Raw genomic sequence first — 13981 nt, 5'->3', positions numbered from 1 at the left:
TATGCAAAGGAACACCGTAGAGTTTGTGACTAACTTGACCAAGGTAGTGTCTACCTTAGCCTACAAATTTTTGAACACTCAAGGTGCTTCCGTGGCCACATGTGAAGAATCCATTGAAGATCATAGCATGAAGGAGAGATTGGAAAACCCGGTGGAGAATGAGGGAGGCTATGTTGTATTAGAGCAATTGGAGGAGCCTATGGTTATTGAAGAAAAGGAAGAAGTGGTTGAAGATTTAGGAGACGTTGAGAGTCTATGGGAATGTAGCATCATGGAAAACTCTTCCAAGAAGCTTGACATTGATGTTGAGGAGGTTGCGCAACCTCCAAAGCATATCATGGTTGAAGACTTTGAAGAGGTTGATCAAGAGATGGATTCAATTATTGATGAGTTCCTATCCACAATTGAATCCTCTCCCATTGAGCTTGACATAGAGGGTAAGGAAGAAGATACCTCACCTCCCATACCATTGGTAAGCCACGAAGAAAATATTAAATTGGAAGGAAGATACCAGGAGGAAGAGGTTGAAGTTGATATAAGTTGTCAAGAGGTGGAAGTCACAAGGGAAGAGCACAAGAGCGTAGACATCGCAATGGCTAAGTGTGGGGAGATCCCCCTTCCCAAGCCACCATCACCTAACATAACATTCAAGTGGGTAAAATTTCTATCCCTAAGCTTCACTTTCTCACTTGAATATGGTTTGATTGAAAATGATGGTCAACTTAGAGCTCTTTGTGGAATTAAGACTAAGAGGGAGTGGTGTAATGGTTGGAAAAAGAATGTTAGGCTCATTAAGGTTAAACCCTCAAGGCATAAATACTATGGTTGGAGGAATGCTAAATTGTATGGGTATAGAAGGAGAATTTGGTGCATAAAGGAGAATTCTATATGCCTATCACCCAAGTTGAATCATGATGATCAACTAGAAGATGGGTGTGAAAATAAGATATGGGATCCCGGATCACAACATGAAGACCAATTTTGGGAGCTCATATCTTGGGGAGAACCTCACCCAAGTTTGGTGAAGATGGTTGGAAACTCTATCAACCAATTGAGAGGCAAAGATCCTTAGAGATTCAAGGATGAGTACAAACATAAGCCACCATGACAATAAGCTCCTCAAAATGTCCAACTTAAGGACTTAAACTAAAAGTGCTAGGTGGGAGACACCCCACCATGGTAAACTCTTTCCATTCTCTTTTAGTTTTGTTTAATAAGTGATTTGAGTTGCCATTGTAGGTAGATTTTCATTTCATATTGAGTTGTTGGTAAAGATTGGTTGTTAGTATGTTATATTCATTAGTAGTAGATGAATAAATCCTAAAATCAAATTGCATTTTTGTGAATTGTTTGATATTTGATTGAATAAAGAAGAGTTTTGGACATTATAGGGAGCTCTTGGGTATTTTTCTGCTTTTTGGGCAAAAAAAAAACGACCATCGGCGCGCTAGCACGCTGTGCGCGCGCGCGCACATTGCACTTCCGCAACTTCTGGTACAAAAACCAGAGAGTTGTGCACGCGTTGTGCCAGCATTGTGCTGGGAGCACAAGCTCATCCACGCGTAAGCGCGCTGTGCGCGCGCGCGGATCGTCCCAACCTCATCGACGCGTAAGCGCGCTGTGCACGCGCGCGGATTTGCTCCCTGCTTTTCTCCTTCCTCCTTTCTCATTCTTTCCTCTTCTCTTCTTCTTTCTTTCTCATTTTTTTCTTCTTCCTCTCTTAAAAGATTTTTTTCTTTTCTCTTTTAAGAAAAAAAATTTAATAAAAAAAATATAATAATAGATAAATAAATAAATAAATAAATAAAATACTAAAAAAATTATTAAAAGTATAAAAAAAATTTTCTCTTCTTCCATTTCCTTTTGTCTATTACATTTGCATACTTTTATTCTTTGCATTTTAATTTTGTTTCTATAATTTGTTCTCATTTTATTTTCTAAATTTCTCATTTTAATAATGGTGTTGAATTCTCTCACTCAATTGTTGAGAATTTCTTGCATTTGTTTTGGTGCTTCATGACTTGTTACATTAATTGTAATATTTGTCAACACACAAGATTAGTGCTTTAGTCCTTCCTAATTCATTACCCTTTGTTTTTTTTCTTGTACCGCTTCATCATTGAGTTAGGATAGAATTAAATGGTTTCATGCGTATCACTAATCTTGTTTGTGTCAATTCTTATTTGATCTTGATGCTCAATATACTCTCCATGCTTTAACTTTACTCTTGCATCAAGTATCAGTTGATATGCCTTTTGCTTATATTGATTTCTCACTCACATGTTGTAGCTACCATGTAGTAGGGAATCATACTCTTATTTGGCATTAGTCCCCGCCTATGTTCTATTTGCCTTGATATCTTTGTTATAGGCTTAATTTTCTTTCCTTTTCTTTCCTTTTAGGTTGGCCACCAATAAGGGAAAAAGGAAAAGTTTTTAAATGGGGCAACAAACAAGTCATCCGCACAACCTTTTGAAGGAGCTCATCAATTGTAGCAACCCATCCACCTTGCTCTTCTTTGCATGCACCGAGGACGGTGCAATCTTCAAGTGTGGGGAGGTCGTTCGACCGATCTCCATGGGTAAAAATTTCCTTTTCAACACCAAATTTTTTATTTTCTTTGTTAGATTAGCTATTGCATTGCATGATAGGTTGCATGTTAGTTAGAATTTGTACATATTTTTACCACTTCTTTCTTATTAGGACTACTTGGTTAGGGTGATGATTTCCTTTCCAAGAAACTGTTTTAGGGCACCCTACCAATTTGAAAAAGAAAATTTGTGGAACTTGCTTGAAAGAATTTATTTTGGAACATGGATTTTGAGCTAAGAACACAAGCTAGTAAGCTTTGAGCCTTGTTTTGTGGCTACATCCTATAGTCACTTATTTTCCTTCTTGTGTGCAATTGTTTTCTTTCTATGATTGTAATCTTTGATTTGTTTGAATCTATATGTCCCATTATTCCTTGTATTCATGCATTTATATGATTGAGGTCATCATTTCATTAGCTCACTTATCCAGATAGCCTTACCTTTTACTCTCCTTTGTTAGCCGATTTTGAGCCTACGCTTAACCCACTTGTTCTTTAATTTAGCACATTACAAGCCTTAAAGCGGAAAACAATGAATGTCCTTTATTTGGATCTTTGATTGGCTTAGGCTAGTGAGTGTGAGTGTCATTCAAGAGTGGGAAAACTTTGGGACATTGGTTGGGATAAAAGGGTGTTTGTGTTTTGTATTTTTTATATTGGAGAATTGGGTACATACTCATGTATTGATTAAATGTATAGACCTTATGCATTGATGTTCTTGTATATAGTTTGAAAGAAAAAGAAAAAAATAAAAAAAAAGAAATAAAAGTGAGAAAGAAAAAAAAAAGGAAAAGAAAAAAATGTATATAGAAAAAGAAAGAAAAAAAAGAAAAGCAATAAAGGGGACAAAATGCCCCAAATTGAAGCTCAATAAGAATCAATGCATAAGTGTTGTGGAATGAAAAGAAAATGCATGAGTATGTGAAAAAGTGAGGAATGGGTAGTTAGATTAGTACTTAATTGTATAGGTCATTATATAGGTTAGGTGGAAAAGTTTAAGTTAATCAAAGATTCAAATCCTAAGTCCACTAGCCATATATGATCCTACCTTGACCCTAGCCCCATTACAACCTAAAGAAAAGACCTCATGATACATGTATGCATGCATTGAATAATTGTTGATTGTTAGAAGATAAAAAAATCTTGGAAAGCATGATTAGGGGAGAATTGAGAGAATCAACCCCAAACACCGAGCGACTAGAGTGCAAACACTTCCGGTGAGGGTTCGATGCTCAATTCCTTGATTCCCAGCTTTCATGAGCGTTCTTCTCGCAAGTCTACTTGAACATCATTTTGATATTCGAATTGGTAGGATTCATGAATCATTATATGATCTTGGCCCTACGTGTGCATGTATGACTTGGAGGATTGATTTATTTTTAACCAAGTAGGTAAAACCATTTCGCATTTAGTTGCATATAGTTTAGGTTGCATATAGTTTATTTGCATTGAATAAATGTTGATCCCTTTGCTTCTCTCTTGGCTTAAGCATGAGGACATGCTTGGTTTAAGTGTGGGGAGGTTGATAAACCCCATTTGTAGGGTTTATCTTGTATTGATTTTAGGGAATTTTATAACCTTTTACCCACATTTTTCCATTGAAATAGCATGGTTTTATAACTTCTCCTTTAATTGTGCTTAAGAGTGAAAACATGCTTTTTAGGTCTTAAAATAGCTAAATCTAATTCTCCTTGATTCCATTAGATGCCTTGATATGTTTGTTAAGTGATTTAAGGTTTAGGGGGTAAAGATTGGATCAAGGGAATGAAGAAAGAAGCATGAAAAGTTGGAGAACTCGTGAAGAAATGAAAGAACCGGAAAGCTGTCAAGCCGACCCCTTCGCACCTAAACGACCATAACTTGAGCTACAGAGGTCCAAATGATGCGGTTCCAGTTGGGTTGGAAAGCTAACATCCGGGGCTTCGAAATGATATAAATTTTGCCATATGTTGCTTCGCATTCAGGGGCGCGTGCACGTGCGCGCGCGCCGATTCTGTCTATGGCCCACTTTAATGAAATCGTCCCCAGCGGTTTTAGGAGCCTTGTGGGCCCAATCCAACTCATTTCTGATGCTATTTAAGTCAAGTATTGAAGGGGAATCAAGATACTTTAGATACTTGTCATCATTAGTCATAGTTTAGTTTTAGAAGTAGTTAGAGTTAGAGAGAGAAGCTCTCTCTTCTCTCTAGAATTAGGATTAGGAATTAGGGTTAGATTAGGATCTTATAGTTCTAGGTTTAATTCAAGTCTCCATCTACTTCTACCTTCAATTGATGATTGCTACAATTTGGTTCTTCTCTCTATCCCTATTCTCTTGTTGTAGTTTCTCTTATTTTGTTTCTAGGTTTTGTAATTGAGATATTCTTGTTCTCTTTACTTTCTTTCAATAATGCAATTTGAGGTAATTCATGATAATTGTGATTTCCTTGATTGTTGTTGTTAATTCTTTGTATTCAATTGTAGTTAGAATTCATTCTTGTTGTGATTTGCTATACTTTTCTTTTGTGCCTTCCAAGTGTTTGATTAAATGCTTGGAAGAATGTTAGACTAGAATTTCATGTTCTTGGTTTGAGAAGGTAACTTAGGATTTCTTGAGCCACTAGTGTCCAATTGATTGATAGTTGATAGTCATTAACTCTAGCCTTCATTAATCTAATTAGTGGAAAGCTAGGATTTATGGACTAGGATTGATATAACTCACTTGACTTTCCTTTGTTAATTGATTTAAGGATGACTAAGTGGGATTAATCCTTGCAACTACCATACTTGTGGCTAGTGATAATGATAAAGACCCTTGACAACCAAACCTTGCCAAAACCATTTTGTTAATAAAGTTTTCTTACCATTTACTATTCATATTTCTCATCCAAAACCCCAAAATAAACAAGGCCATAACCAATAACAAGAACACTACCCTGCAAGTCCTTTGAGAGACGACCCGAGGTTTAAATACTTCAGTTTATAGATTTTAGGGGTTTGTACTTGTGACAAACAAATTTTTGTATGAAAGGATTATTGTTGGTTTAGAGACTATACTTTACAACGAGATTTCATTAGTGAAATTCTAAACCGTCCAAAATCCAATCATCAGTCCACCACACCAACCACCATATCAACCACACCCAGAACCACCACCTCAATATACACCATTTCCATATCCTTATCAAGAGGAACCACCTCCGTGTTATGAACCTTTTCTCCCAACAAATGAACCCTCCTATCCACCCTAAACCTCCATGGAGAAAGCATTTGCCGATCTAAACTCTGCTATACAAGTTCTCACCGCCCAAATCGGACCACCAAATACCCCCAATATTCAACCCTCAAGCTCCACTGCACTTCTATCTCAACCACATAATGATCCACCCATCCCATCACCACCATCCATGGAAGAGCACCAACATCCATCAATCCAAGAGCAACATGATCCCATTGATACTATTGACATGGAACAACAGAATGAGGATCATCTTCGCGAATCCATACTTCATAAGGAGCTAGAGGAGGCACTAAAGGTAAAGGTAGTAGAGACACTTGAAGTTGACAACGCGATTGAAGAACTAGTGAAAGAAAACAACAAGGAGGATTTTATACTTGAAGGTGAAGAAATAGTCGAGCAGGAAATCATCAAGGATGAATACGATTTCATACTTAAACACCTGGATCAAGCAATAAATCGATTACCTTTCTGATGTTCGGACATTCAAGGAAATCCCATGGCTTCATGTGGAGATTCTACTGAAGAACGTAGCAGGAAGGAGAAGTTAGGCACTCCGGTGGATAGTGAGTAGCACGATTTGGTATTGGAACAAGTGGAGGAAGCCGGAATTATTGAAGAAAAAGAGGAGGCAGTGATTGAAGACTTAGGAGATGTTGAACCTCCATGGAAAAGTCAAGTTAAGAGCCTCCTTCAAAGACGTTTGAAACTGATGTTGAGGAGGGTGTACAACCTCCAAGGCATCTCATGGTTGAAGACTTTAAAGGGGATGATCAAGAGATGGATTCAATCATTGATGAATTCTTATATACATTTGAATCCTCTTCCGTTGGATTTGACATGGAGATTAAAGAAGAAGAAGCACAACCTCCCATGCCCTTGGTAAACAATGAAGAAGAGATTGAATTGGAAGAAAGCCACCAAGAGAAAGAGGTTGAAATTGAAGAAGCTTACAAAGAGGTGGAAGTTGTCAGAGAAGAGCACAAGGGAGTGGAGCTTGCAAGTTCATTAGAAACCCCTCCCCCTACGTTGCCGTCATCCTTCACAACATTCAAGTGGGTAAAATTCATATCCCTTAGCTTTCTAATTCCACTTGAATATGGGCTACTGGAGACGGATGGTCAACTTAGAACTCTTTGTGGCATTAAGAGTAAAAGGAAGATGGTTAGTGGTAAGAATTGTCCTGCAAGGTTCATTATGGTTGGAAGCTCAAAGTTTAAACACAAGGGTTGGTATAGAGCTCAACTGAATGGGTCTAGGAAGCTGTTTGGTGACTGCAGTGAGAATTTAACTTACTTATCACCCAACTGGAAAAATACAGATCCCGACAAAAATGGGTGTAAAAGCAAGATTTGGGATCCTGGAATCTGCTCTCACATTTGTCACCTCAGGAGCCTAAGAATCTGTTTGAAGCTTCTAAAGGGCTTTACATGCTTAGTTTGGGACCCCAGAGGTTATTGGAGATACAAATATTGGTGGAGATTCCTGGATGAGTTCAAACACAAGCCACCATAACAGGGAGCTCACCAAACGTCCAACTTAAAGACTTTAACTAAAAGTGCTAGGTGGGAGACAACCCACCATGGTATGATCGTTCTTTTTTCATTTTTATTTAGTTTTATTTATTTTTGAGTTCTATTTTATTTTATTGTATTGAACCTGAAGTTTTGCATAATATTCATATTAGCATTACATTCTGCATTCTGCATATATATATATATATATATATATATATATAAAGGGGGAGCTGTGACGCGACAGCGTTGCCGATGTGACCGCGTCGCAGGTGGCTCAAAGAGAATGATGAATCGAATAGAGAGTCATGCAAGAGCGTGGCTGGAGGCATGCCCGTGGCACATATCGCCCCACGCGACAGCGTCACTAACGCGTCCACGTCACCCACACGGCCGCGTGACCTGGTAATCGACGTGAAAAGGGTGCAAAGCCGAAAGTTATGCTGGAGTGGTGCTGGATTAGTGCTAGACGCACAATCCCTACCACGCGAACACGTGCCCCACGCGTCCGCGTCATATCCCAATATTGGCCACTCACGCGATCGCATGACCCACGCGATCACGTCACCCATATTTTGGCAAAATAAGATTTTTTAACAGAAAGTTGTGCGAGCGCGAGGCTGCCCTTGTGCCAGTCGCATAAAACGAGTCACGCGACCGCGTGACCGACGCGACCGCGTCGATTAACTTAAAGCGCAAGTCGCGTGAATGCGTCCTCCACGCGTCTGTGTCGCTTGCGCCGCACAACTTATCCAAATCAGCGCCAAAAAATTTATCTTTTCTCCCCCAATCCTAATTTTTTCCTTCCTTCTTTCTTCCTCACTTCTTTCTTCCCTTCTTTCCCTTCTCATTCTTCTTATCTTTTATTTTATTTATTTGCATATTTCATTCATTTCATCTTAATTTTGTGCACATTTTCATTTTCTAAATTCATTATTTTTCCTTTGGTGTTCAAATTTTCTTATTTAACTGTTGCATCTTCTCTTGAATTATTTTAGGTGCCTAGTGACTTGTTTTATTCTGGTTAGGTAATATTATTTAAATCAATGCCAATCTTTTATACATGTATTACTTTTGCATTGATATGAATTTATATTATCTCTCCTTACCCACACTTTCTTCTCTATTGTTGCAAATTTTTCACTCTTGATTTGCCATGTGCTTCTACTTTTTTTCGCTTGCATGTTGTAGCTACCATATAATTGAGACCGTTTTTATCTGGCATTCACACCCATATTTTATTTGTTTTCTATCTTTATTTTTGGGTTTCCTTCCTTCCTTTTTCTCTTCTTTCAAGATGGCCACCGAGGAAGGGAAGGGGAGAGCTTCTAACTGGGGAGACAAACACGTCCGTCTGCACAATCTTTAGAGAAAAGCATCAGTTGAAGCGATCCATCCACTTGCACATCTCAGTATGCACCGAGGACGGTGCAATCTTTAAGTGTGGGGAGGTCGACACCGATCTCCATGGGTTAGTTACCTTCTTCTTAACACCAATTCTTACTATTCTTTGTAGTTCATTGTTGCATTTGCATATTTGTTTGATTTTGTGCATTTAGTTACTACTTGGTTAAAGTAATGAATTTTTTTCCAAGACTCAATTTTATAATATTCCACTAACTTAAATTGAAAAAAAATTATTTTTTTATTGTGTTAAATTTGTTTGAAGATTGTAAATTGGAACATGGTTTTTGAGCTAAAGAACACACAACCTGTGAGATTTGAGCTTAATTGAATGGTTATATTATTTAACCATAATATTTTATTCTTGTGTGTTTTCTTCTCTATAATTGCAATCTTTGCTTATGATTGAGGCCATGTTTGATTATTAACTCACTTATCCCAAATAAAGCCTACCTTTTATGCCATCCTTGTTAGCCCCCTTGAGCTTTTAATCCCCTTCTGTTTTATAACCACATTACTAGCCTTAAGCAGAAAAACAAAATAAAAATTTCAAGTTGAATCCTTAGTTAGCTTAAGATAGATATTTTGTAAAATTTAAGTGTGGAAAATTTTATGGGAACATGGATAATAGAAAAAGTAGGAAATTAAATTGAATAAGTTATTTGAAAATTTGGGAAGCATGCTCATGTGAAATCAAAATAATTAAATTACCACGTGCATAAAAAAAATAAAATAAAATAAAATAAAATAAATAAATAAAATAAAAAAAATTTATTGAGTAATTAAATAAGGGGATACAATATATATATATATATATATATATATATATATATATATATATATATATATATATATATATATATATATATATATATATATATATATTGCCCCAAATGTAAAATAAAAAAAAATCAATGCACATGGAACAAAATTCAAAAATAAGTTTGATACATGAGCATGCAATACAAAAGTGGAAAAATTTGGGTAGTTAGGTAAAGTGTTTTAAATTGTATAAAGTATGTATATGTTAGGTGACATCTTAGACTAATCAAGGGTTCAATTATTAGCTCACTTAGCCTTATACATATACCCTTACCCTTACCCTTACCTTAGCCCCATTACAACCTTGAAAAAGACCTCATGATATTTGTATGTATACATTAAATATTTGTTGATTGGTTAGATGAAGAACAAAGTTTAGAAAGCATGATTAGAGAAGAGTAGAGTGAATTACCCTATACACTTGAGAGACTAGAGTGATATACACTACCAATGAGAGTTCAAGGCTTGATTCTATGTCCCCTGCTTTCATGAGCTATCTTCTTACAAGTTTACTTATCTTTCATTGTATAATTTGAATTAGTGGAATTTGATTCATATTTGTCTTGGAGAACTTATTTACTTTTAACCAAGTAGGTAGAAACATTTTTCATTTAGTTGCATTCATATAGATAGGTTGCATTTCATACATCCTACCATTCTGTCTTCACTCCTTTATGGCTTCTCTTGAGCTTAGCATGAGGACATGCTAATGTTTAAGTGTGGGGAGGTTGATAAACCACTATTTTATGGTTTATCTTGTGCTTAATTGAGTGGATTTTATCAATTTTTCATACATTTATTCATATGATTTGCATGGTTTTACATTCTCCTTCCTGATTTTGTGCTATGATTGAAAACATGCTTCTTTGGCTTTTATTTTCCTTTATTTGAATCCTCTCTTATTATCATTCGATGCCTTGATATGTGTGTTAAGCGATTTCAGGGATTACAGGGCATGAATGGCTCAGAGGATGCAAAGGAATCATGCAAAAGTGGAAGGAATACAAGAAGTTGAAGAAACTGCTAAGCTGTCTAGCCTGACCTCTTTGCACTCAAATGGTCATAACTTGAGCTACAGAGGTTCAAATGATACGGTTCTACTTGCGTTGGAAAGCCAACATCTGGGGCTTCGCAACGATATATAATTTGCTATAGCAGCTTTGAAGTTAAGCGACACGAACGCGTGGATGACGCGTCCGCATCGAATCTGCGAATCTCATTCCACGCAAACGCGTGGATGACGCCTCCGCGTCACTTTCCCACGACCTGTACGTACCAGATTTCGAAATTAGCAATTTATGGGTTATTTTTGACGCAGTTTTTGGCTCATAAAGCACAGATTATAGGCTATAAAGTGGGGAAATGCATCCATTCATATTCATGCTTTTGATAACACACAATTTTAGGTTTTAGATGTAGTTTTTAGAGAGAGAGGTTCTATCCTCTCTCTTAGGATTTAGGATTAGGATTCCTCTTAAAGGATTTAGGATTTATTATTATTATTTCAACTTACAATTCTTCTGAGCTCCAGGTTTAATATTCCTTTATTTTGACTTCTCTTATTTTAATGATTTATGTTGCCCAATTGGCTTATGAATATTTTCATGTTAGATTTGACTACTTTGAATGAATATTATTTGAGGTGTTCCAGATAGTTATGATTTTAATTTAGCTTTCTACATTCATGGCTTTGGTTAAGAAATCAGTAACTCTTGAGTTATCAAACTAAACGTGGTCGATAATCGCTATCTTTGCTAATTAGCTTGAACTTCTATAATCCCAATATTTTTCTAGGAATTAACTAGGATTTGAAGATCAAACTAATTAGCCATTTGACCTTCCTTTACATTAGCAAGGATTAACTAAGTGGAATTAAGATTCAATTTTCATCATCATTGATAAGGATAACCGGGATAGGACTTCCAATTTATCATACCTTGCCAAGAGTTTATTTTACAGTCATTTATTTATTTTATTTGTCATTTATCATACTTGTTCCTCATTCTCAAAACCCCCAATTTACAAAACTCATAACCAATAATAAGAATACACCTCCCTGCAATTCCTTGAGAAGACGACCCGAGGTTTAAATACGTCGGTTATCAATTTATTTAGGGGTTTATTATTTGTGACAACCAAAACGTTTGTAAGAAAGGTTGATTGCTTGGTTTAGTAACTATACTTACAACGAGAGTTTACTATAACTTATAAACTGTCAATCTTCAGTTCTTCAGGCTCATAGTTTATTGGTGCAGCTTTGCACAAGCACTCTCTGATGTCTTTAGCAATGCTAAGGTCTCATCATACATGTTCTATTCTTATAATACATATGTTACTAATGTCATTTATGCTAGTAGCTCAGAAAATAATTTTTAGAGATGTTTTTACAAGTGTTCCGATACATCTAATTTTAGTAGTAATACACCTGAGATATTTTAATATTATTTTAACTCACCTCCAAGCTAACCAATCACAACTCACCCTACACCCCCAAAACCCCCATGGCTGCCTTATTTGCTCATTGTGGCCGAAAATCATCAAGAGAAAAAGGAGAGAAAAGAGAGAAAACTTCATGAACACTTAATCTTCAAAGCTTGATTTCTTCTGAACTAAAACTCAGATCAAAACTCCGATTTCACCAAAATGATCCTCTCTTCTTTCTCTACATAACCATATAACATATCAATGGTGGAAATAAGGTGAGATGGCTGTCTCCCTCCCTCTTCAATTCGGTTTTCAAGGAAACATGCTTAAACATGTGTTTTCTTGATGTTATTCCTTAGGAATCATGCTTAACTTGACTTGAGAGAGATTTGGTTAGTTGAGGATTTGTGGATTTAAGGTTGTTCTTAATGTGATTTAGGAGGAAAAAGTGCTTAAGGACCACCTAAGGACATAACCGAATTTGGAGCAGCAAAACCAGGTTAGGTTTGACGAATTTAATCTTGATTGATTGTGTGTGAGTTGTGTGAATATGATATAGTTTGGATGTTTTTGAAATCGATGATTTATATGAGTAATTCTTGTTGAAAATTTGATGAAAATTTGATGAAATTTGATGAAATTCAAGCTATCAATTTGTGTTCTTGAGTGCAGCTGGAAACTGAAACCCTAGGCCTTAAATTGGGGTTCAATTTTTGTGAAAATCATGTAGAAAAAAATGGGGTTTTAGTAGCTGGGAATTTATTATGAATCATGGTAAAAATCGGTTGCTGAAAAGACTGAAAAATGGGTAAAACAGAGAAAGAATCTAAAGAATTTATGAAAAACACGAAAAACACTTCGAGTGTGGTGAAGAACAATGAAGAACAGGCTTTAGATCTTTAAAAGGGCAAGGAAGTAAAATTTTTGGTGTTTGGGAGGGGTTATTTGGTAATTTCTGAAAGTTAGGTTGGTTAAAGTAGAAATATTAAAAGTTACGTGTGGTAAAAAATAAATTTTAAAGGTTAAAAGTTAAAGTGGGGTAATTTTCAAAAATTAATGATAAAATAATAATAATAATAAAATATTAAATAATAATATCTAATTAAAAATAATATTTTAATAAAAATGATAAAATAATGCAGAAAAGGCAGTTTTTTATAAAAGCCTTAGAAAGATAACTTTAAGCGGAGAATCTCATAGTTACCTTCATAACACATGTTAGTGAGGTAAAGATAAAGGAAAGATAAAGAGTTAAAGAAGAGATAAAGATCGAAGGAAAATTCTGTAAAGTTTTAATGACAGAAAAACAAATAGAGATTAGTGAACGAACTAGGGCAACATAGTTAGTCCTTGAGTTGTGACTAGGGTTAGGTATTATATGAAAAGTTAAACTGTTTCAGTATATACTTAACAAACACATACCTGGGACAGGCTAACTATTCATACCGAAATTTACATAAGCTTTAAATACACACGTTAAGCCTAAACCCTAAACCACAAACACAAAAGCCTAAACCCTAAACTATAAAACCTAAATCAAAAACCATAAACCCTCAACCCCAAACCATAAACTCTAAACCATAAATTGTACACCCTAAAACCTAAACCACAAACCCTAAAGACTAAAGCATAAACGATAAACGCTCAACCCCAAACCATAAACCATAAACTCTAAACCCTACACCATAAACCATAAACAACAAACTCTAAAGCCTAAATCCTAAACCCTAAACCATAAACCCTAAACCCTAAAGCCCAAACACTAAACCATAAATCCTTAACCCTAAACCCTAAACCCTAAAGCCTAAACTACAAAACCTAAAGCCTAAACCCTAAACCTTAAAGCCTAAAACCTAAACTATAAACCCTAAACCCTAAAGCATAACCCCCAAATCCCAAAACATAAACCCTAAACCTTAAACCCTACACCCAAAACCCTACACCATAAACCATAAACCCTTAAACCCTACACCCTTAAACCCTAAACCATAAACCACAAATGCTAAACCC

This window comes from Arachis hypogaea, chromosome 10 (genome assembly GCF_003086295.3).
Source record: "Arachis hypogaea cultivar Tifrunner chromosome 10, arahy.Tifrunner.gnm2.J5K5, whole genome shotgun sequence".
NCBI lineage: Eukaryota > Viridiplantae > Streptophyta > Magnoliopsida > Fabales > Fabaceae > Arachis > Arachis hypogaea.
This window is presented reverse-complemented; position numbering follows the sequence as displayed.